Source organism: Globicephala melas, chromosome 10 (genome assembly GCF_963455315.2).
Source record: "Globicephala melas chromosome 10, mGloMel1.2, whole genome shotgun sequence".
NCBI classification, from domain to species: domain Eukaryota; kingdom Metazoa; phylum Chordata; class Mammalia; order Artiodactyla; family Delphinidae; genus Globicephala; species Globicephala melas.
The window spans coordinates 73605447-73613498 of record NC_083323.1 but is presented as its reverse complement, the minus strand read 5'-3'; the positions used below and the strand labels follow the sequence as shown (position 1 = coordinate 73613498).

At 34.6% G+C, this 8052-nt stretch overlaps 1 long non-coding RNA gene and 1 pseudogene across 1 annotated transcript in view; both read left to right on the top strand.

Moving 5' to 3' along the window:
• The window catches only part of LOC138842846 (uncharacterized), a 123683-nt gene extending 120013 nt beyond the window's left edge, over positions 1–3670 (top strand). Inside the window, exons 2-3 of the long non-coding RNA XR_011377777.1 lie at positions 1049–1115; positions 3597–3670. This is a non-coding gene — a long non-coding RNA (uncharacterized lncRNA). The remainder of the gene's footprint in view (positions 1–1048; positions 1116–3596) is intronic.
• On the top strand, positions 203–638 carry LOC132598010 (FUN14 domain-containing protein 1 pseudogene; annotated as a pseudogene).
• Positions 3671–8052: the final 4382 nt, after the last annotated feature.

The window sequence follows — 8052 nt, the reverse complement described above, 5'->3', positions numbered from 1 at the left end:
TGGGGATAGAGAGCTGTGAAGTTCTTTTAATTCGTCCAGCACAGAAAGACTGATTTACCTAGAAATACCATTTGCTTAGTTTTCATGAAGTGCTTACTTCTGCGTCTATGACCCTTTCTTCCAACCCCAGGCCCTCTTTGCCCCCCTTTGACAGCTGAGTCCTCTTCACTTGGTTCTGGATTCCAAGGCCAGGCCAGTCTAGATGGGATCTCTCTCACCTGAATATGAAAGTGATGATGATTCATATTGGACCTAACTCAGTATACATGAAGACACCGCTGGTAGAATCTATGCTTGGCCATAGTTTGGCACTTCCGGTAGAACAATACTCAGTAGCCATCCAGATTGAACTGGCCATTGTGCAGGATTTTTGTTCCAGAAGGTTGGAAAACTTACAGCGACAGTAGGCTGCTGGCCATCTTCTTCAGATTTACCAGTCAAAGTAACTATGTGCAAATGAACTGGGACAGAGTTGAAAAAAGATATAAAGAAAGCAGGAAGACCTGATTCAGAAATGAGCAAATAAAGCAGCACCTGAAATCAGCAATATAATTGAAGCAGCAACAGAATTTATCAAACAGGACATTGTGATGTTCAGTGGATTTGTGAGAGGCTATTTGCTAGGCCTTGCCTCTTAAGGACATGAGTGTTCTGTCACAGTGGATTCAACCTGAGAGGAGAAGGGGTGGTAACATGATGATGTCTCTACAGTTCCAGACACCAGATTCTCCAGGGTGTGAAGAAAAAAGTAGTTGGGCAAAATGGAACTCACAACTTACCGTTTGTCTTCTGACAAATCCTGCAGCGCAGCCAAAAAATAAATAAAGTGAATCCACTTTAAAAAATATATATGTTTGCAATAAACTAAAAGGATTGTAATGCCCTTTTGTGGAAGGTCTTAGAAATACTAGAATTATTGAATATATTAAATAGATTCTACTGATATAAAATAGTAATAATGGGGGGAAAATCACTGCTGTTCTAGTCTCTGTGACATAATTAATGCAGCTTGTATCTCCCAAATCTTACCATTCTGTTTCTCTTGCAGGACCAGAATACGGTGCTGCCCTTTGCATTCTCTGCTTCCCAGCACAGAAAACACTGGCAAAGAACAGGCAAGGAAGCTGGACATTTAAGCCACTCTAAACTACAGATTATTCTTGAAGGAGAATCTTTTAAGGAACTGAGTTTTTGGTTTTACATGTATAGTAATGAATATATACAACTGAATTTTACAGTTATTTTTAAACAGTTGTATAAATGTTTTCTTAACTGAGAGATGACTGATTTTACTTTTCCTGTTTTCACTTGTATTCATTATGATGTTTTTAAAATTATAAGCCTTGAATCAATATACTTATGTGAGTGTTGATAAAAGTAATCATTTCTAAGCTTGTTTATCTCATGCCATAATATATACACATATTTCAAGATATTGAATTTATAGAAAATATATAGAAAAATATATGGAAGTGAATATTTAGAGAAAAAATCACTACTGATCACACCTCGTCAAATGATAAGATATGACAATTTCCCCTAACTATTGTCAATACAAATGCTATTAATGCATTTGTATATGCAATGAAACTTTTGAAAATTCATGTAGGAAAATTATATCAGACAGCTCACAGATTAGATTGTACAAATATTGAGTACATTAATGATTATTCATTAAAAACAATCCTAGGTAAAAATAGTAATAAGATATCGGTATTAAGCCAATCCTTTGAAGTAAAAAGTAATGGCATATAGGGTGTTAATAGATATTAGAGACATAAATTAAAGTGATTGGGCTAACTAAGGCTATAATGCCACACTAGCAATTCAGATTATTATGAGTGTTTTGTAGTGTCAGCCTGGGAATGCTCAAGGAAGTATATTCCAAACTTCCTTAATGATAAATGTCATCAGACGAGATAGCTAAACGTCATGATTATCAGACCTCTGCCCCAAGAGATTCTCATTCAGTAGATTGTATTGTGACATTGTTATCTATAGTGTACCTGTAGTCCTCCTGGGGACTGTTCAGGCAAGCTTGAAAATCACCAAGGCTAAGAGGTCTGTGACCTTGGCACACTCTGAGCCTTTTAATCTTCCTCACTTGTACTTAAAGTTTGTGAAATAGGTTATAATTGTCAGATTATATAAACTATTTGTTTTATTTTACAGCATTTGCTCACCTGGTCTTATTTGTGACTAACAACTCTGTGAACTACTTGATATATATTTCATATATTCTTTACTTGGATTTAAGGATGCACATGCGTTCTCAAACTTAATGTGCATGAGGATCACTTGGACAAATCATTAAAATGCAAATGCATGCTCTGCCACCTAGATTTTGATTCATTTGGTCTCTGATGGGACCTAGGAATTCACATTTGAAATAAGCACTCCTGCTGATTCTGATGAAAGTGCTGTACAGATTATATATTCAGAAATCCCACTGTAGAGGACTGATGAATTAAAATCACAGTAACTGTTGGAAATCCACCTAAATCTAAACAAACCCTGTGGAAATACTTCTGTGTTTGGAGCTTCCTACCAGCTGCCAAAGGATTACCTGAATTTTACTATAAATGGTGCACTTGAATGTCATAAGACATTCTCTTTCTTCATTGGAATTATTTTGAGATTCATTCTATTTAAAAGACACTACAAGGAGGGCTTCTCTGGTGGCGCAGTGGTTGAGAGTCCGCTTGCCAATGCAGGGGACACGAGCTCGTGCCCCGGTCCGGGAAGATCCCACATGCCACGGGGCAGCTAGGCCCGTGAGCCATGGCCACCGAGCCTGCGCGTCCGGAGCCTGTGACCCGCAACGGGAGAGGCCACAACAGTGAGAGGCCTGCGTACCACAAAAAAAAAAAAAAAAAAAAAAGACACTACAAGGACAGAACTTCTAGGTGATTTAATTAAGACAAAACTCCTATTATTTGCTATTTAGGTAAACTATTTTATTTTTAATGTCCAAGCAAAATAATTGTTTGCAATTATACTCTTTACCAATGTATCAAAAACTCCACAAAGAAACTGGTATTATATTTTCCTACAGGAAATCTTGCAATTTTGCAGTTCATATTTTTAGTTAGGTAAAACACAACTTTCATTACTATGCACAGTGAGAATTTAAATGTTTCTGATCCTTTCTGCAATAAAATGTTATGTACATGCTTTAAGACAGTTGAATTACTATGCTTCTCACTAATGATGGAGTAAAATTTTACGTGAATGTGTTATAATATTTCTGAATCTCATTAAATATTACATTCATAGAATTTTATTTTAGAACAATAGCTATCATCTCTTAATTGTTATGATCCTGAAACACACCAAATGCATTTCACTTGGTCAAATTTGCATTGTAACTTATTTTAAATGTTTAATCTTAGACATCTGAGTTATTAGAAGGGTTGATTCAAAAATCGAATGTGTCTGGCTTGCAGAAGAATGAAACTGTCAATCCTATAATGATTAAAATAATGGATTAACAAATGTGCTAACCATATAAACAGTGGCTTTTTATATTGGTGTATCAGTGTTTTAAATTAGGTAAAATTTGTCAATGTGATCAGCTTTGTCTTTTTTACTTTCAGATGATATAGTCCAATTTAATGAGGAATAATAACACTGGCTTTCTCACAGAGTTATTACCACAATGCAATCAACAAAGTATGTTAACAATTTGGATAAACAGTCCTTGTGTGTGTGTGTGTGTGTGTGTGTGTGTGTGTATGAAAGTGCACATATGCCTGTGTGCACACAGAGTACATGCTTAATTATAATATTGATATTTTAAAATACAGTTATATTTATCTGTGTGAACACATTTTATTTCTATTTTGAACAGAGTGTTATTAATTCAACCATGCTATTGACCATCTATTTCTGATTTCCTAAATAATTATTTTAAACAGAAGTCATGTTCCTTTATCCAGGTTGATTTTCCTCATCGAAATTGTGTGTAGAAGAATAATATCTTGATGAGAAAAAGAAGAAAGACTGCACAGTCTAACCCTAATTTTAGAGGGATAGCTTTTTATCTTCATCCCTGACATCAAAAGAGGAGGTATCATAACATTTTAAAGCTTGAGCTTTTTATTTGACTGAGATTAGAAAATAAGGAACTCTGGATTTTGTACTTGTTTACCTGAAAACATCAAATTTAATACAACTCAAAAGATATATTATATTCTAGTTTACTTTTCATATGTCATTGTTATAGTCAAATGTTCTCTTTTTTCCAAGAAGATAAAGTTTTCCTTTGTGAATACATTTTTTTTAACTTTTCATTTTATATTGGAGTATAGTTGTTTTGTTTTGTTGCCACACCATGCGGCTTGTGGGATTTTAGTTCCCTGACAAGGGATCGAACCCAGGCCCTAGTCAGTGAAAGTGCAGAGCCCTAACCACTGGACCATGAGGGAATTCCCTGGAGTATAGTTGATTAACAATGTTGTGTTAGTTTCAGGTGTACAGCAAAGTGGTTCAGTTATACATATACATGTATCTATTCTTTTTCAAATTCTTTTCCCTTTTAGGTTGTTACATAATATTGAGCAGATTTTCCTGTGCTATACAGTAGGTCCTTGTTGGTTATCCATTTTAAATACAGCAGTGTGTACATGTCAATCCCACACTCCCTAACCATTCCTTCCCCCCACCCTTCACCCCTGGTAACCATAAGTTTGCTCTCTAAGTCTGTGAGTCTGTTTCTATTTTGTAAATAAGTTCATTTGTCTCATTTGTTTTTAGATTTCACATATAAGGTATATAATACAATATTTCTCTTTCTCTGTCTGACTTACTTCACTCAGTATGACAATCTCTAGGTCCACCCATGTTGTTGCAAATGGCATGATTTCATTCTTTTTAATGGCTGAGTAATATTCCATAGTATATACGTACAACATCTTCTTTATCCATTCCTCTGTCGATGGACATTTAGGTTGTTTCCATGTCTTGGCTGTTGCAAACAGTGCTGCAATGAACATTAGGGTGCATATATCCTTTCAGACCATGTTCTTCTCTGGATATATGGCCAGGAGTGAGATTGCAGGATCATATGGTAGCTCTATTTTTAGTTTTTTAAGGAAACTTCATACTGTTTTCCATAGTGGCTGTACCAATTCACATTCCCACCAAAAGTGTAGGACGGTTCCCTTCTCTCCACACCCTTTCCAGCATTTATTGTTTGTGGATTTTAAAATTTGTATGGAGACACAAAAGACCCTGAAGAGCCAAAGCAATCTAGAGAAAGAAAAACGGTGCTGGAGGAATCAGGCTCCCTGACTTCAGATTATACTACAAATCTATAGTCATCAAAACAGTATGGTACTGGCACAAAAATAGACATATAGGACAATGGAATAGGATAGAAAGCCCAGAAATAAACCCACACACCTATGGTCAATTAATCTACGACAAAGGAGGCAAGACTATACAATGGAGGAAAGACAGTGTCTTCAATAAATGGTGCTAGGAAAACTGGACAGCTACATGTAAAAAAATGAAATTAGAACATTCTTTAATGCCATACACAAAAATATGGTCAAAATAAATTAAAGACCTAAATGTGAGACCATAAACTATAAAACTCTTAAAGGAAAACATAGGCAGAACACTCTCTGACATAAATTGCAGCAATATCTTTTTCGATCCGTCTCCCAGAGTAATGGAAATAAAAACAAAAATAAAGAAATGGGACCTAATTAAATTCAAAAGTTTTTGCACAGCAAAGGAAACCATAAACAAAATGAAAAGACAACCCACAGAATGGGAGAAAATATTTGCAAATGATGTGACCAACAAGGGATTAGTCTGCAAAATTTACAAACAGCTCATGTGGTTTAATATCATCAAAACAAACAACCCAAACAAAAAATGCACAGAAGACCTAAATAGATATTTCTCCAAAGAGGATATGCAGATGGCCAAGAGGCACATGAAAAGATATTCAACATTGCTAATTATTAGAGAAATGCAGATCAAAACTATCGATACAATGAGATATTACCTCACACCAGTCAAAATTGCTATCATCAAAAAATCCACAAACAATAAATACTGGTAAATATTATTTTTATTTTGTATTATAAGTAATTGTTTTTAATAGCTAAGAATTAATACATTTATAACAATGTCTTAAAAACAGAGAAAATCACAATTTGTGAGAATTTAAAGCCAAAATAGATCTATTTATTTCTAAAACATAAAATTGAAAAATGATTATTATTACAAGTATTCAAGTGCGTCATGAGCAGTGTTTAAAAAGATTTATAGACTTGTATTTCATCTAATATAGGAAATCATTCTAGATACTTATTTGTCCAGGGGATTAGTTAAACAAATGTCCCTAACCTATTTAAATTTGTCATCTCAATTGAACACAGGTCTCAAGAAGTGAATTGGTGGACTCTGAAACACATGGACACACTTTGTGACCGTCCTATTATTAGAAGCTAAAAGGTAATTACAAATCACAGAGGTGGCAGCGGCTCGAAGGGGTCAGGTTAGAAAGACGAGGAGAAAAATTATGGTCTAATTTTTTTAAAAAAGGATGTGTGTTTAAACCCAATTGAGTTATTTAATGAGTAGATTTAGAGAAAAGATGGTACCCTGTCACACCACTTTAGCATACTGAATAGCTCAAGGGGAAAACGTTGCTAGGAAGCTTTAATTAATTTCTTCATCTAATCCTCTGTTAACACTAAACAAGCCACTGTCACATGCATCATATGAATTCCAAGGACAAAGTAAAAGCCATTTAAAAGTAGTCATATCCCAATAAGGTTATTAAGAGACCATTTCTAAGTTCCTCATTGAAGTTAATGCATTTAACACTAATACTGTTCAAAATCCATATTACAGTCCAGCAATTTCATAAAATATTGACTGCTTTGGTGTGTCCTTATATACTAATGTATTATATTTTTAAGTAACTTAGTGAGGCAAAAGTCCAGGTTATTTAGTTTCAGCTTGTTGTGAGAGATTGCAACTCCTGTAACAGCTTTAAATTGCAATAGCTCAAGCCTTTGGGTATATCAGTTTCTGTCTCTAAAATTGAGTGCCAGCATCACAGCCTCTGTATTTTGTCTAGAGCTTTTCTCTCTCAGGGTTATGCAAAACAATAGGAGATTAATGGGGTAACATAGTAAAAAGTTTTATGAATGATAAATATTATCCCTATTTTTCTGTAGGAGAAATGGAGTCATATGTAGGTTAAGTAACCATTAAAAGTGTTATAGAAAAGGATCCATTTATGCTGCATTTAACTGCATTCCAAGCACTTATTCTTTGCTAATCTCCTTAACTGTCACTTTGAGTGCCAAAGGTGAGGTACGTATCCTGTGTAAACATATGCAAATTTTGAATCATTTAAGCTGTCTTTTCAAATATTGATCAATATATCAAGTTTGATGATCAAAAACCAGAATTTTCCTTACTCTTTGCCAAAAAGCCCCTTTTAGTGAGATTTTCTTTAATGTAATGAGGCGGGGCTGGGGGGAGGCATAGGTTTGCATATAAATGTATTTCCCATCAGTAAACTTACTTCCCCAAACATCTAGTACTATCTAGTACTGAAAAGCTGGTGTAGAAAGAATGTCAAAGTCCATGCTGGAGAATAAAATCCTTCCCCACTGAAAACTGTAGAGCAGGTCTGAAGGGAATGACATCTCTCGCTATCTTAAGGAAATTCTTTTTCTTTTCTTTTTTCCTGTCAAAATGCAGCTTAATTCAGTATGAAGACTATGTATAGTGGCTTGTTGCTTAAGGTCCTACAATGTTTTTTGCATAACGGTAATAAAGTGTTTTATGATACATTTTTCCATTAAGACTTTGGAAGAATATATTGTTGGCATAATGGGTAGAATGAGAGAGTATCTTACAGCGTACGGCAAGACGAGGTGGGAAAGTTAAAGTAAAAGAAATAAAAATATCATTGTATATTATTTTACATGAAATAAAATTTAATTAATAACAATAATTTGTAAAGTGATGAGCATAGCCAAACATAAACGTGAGTGAAATGAAACTAATATCAGAGACTAA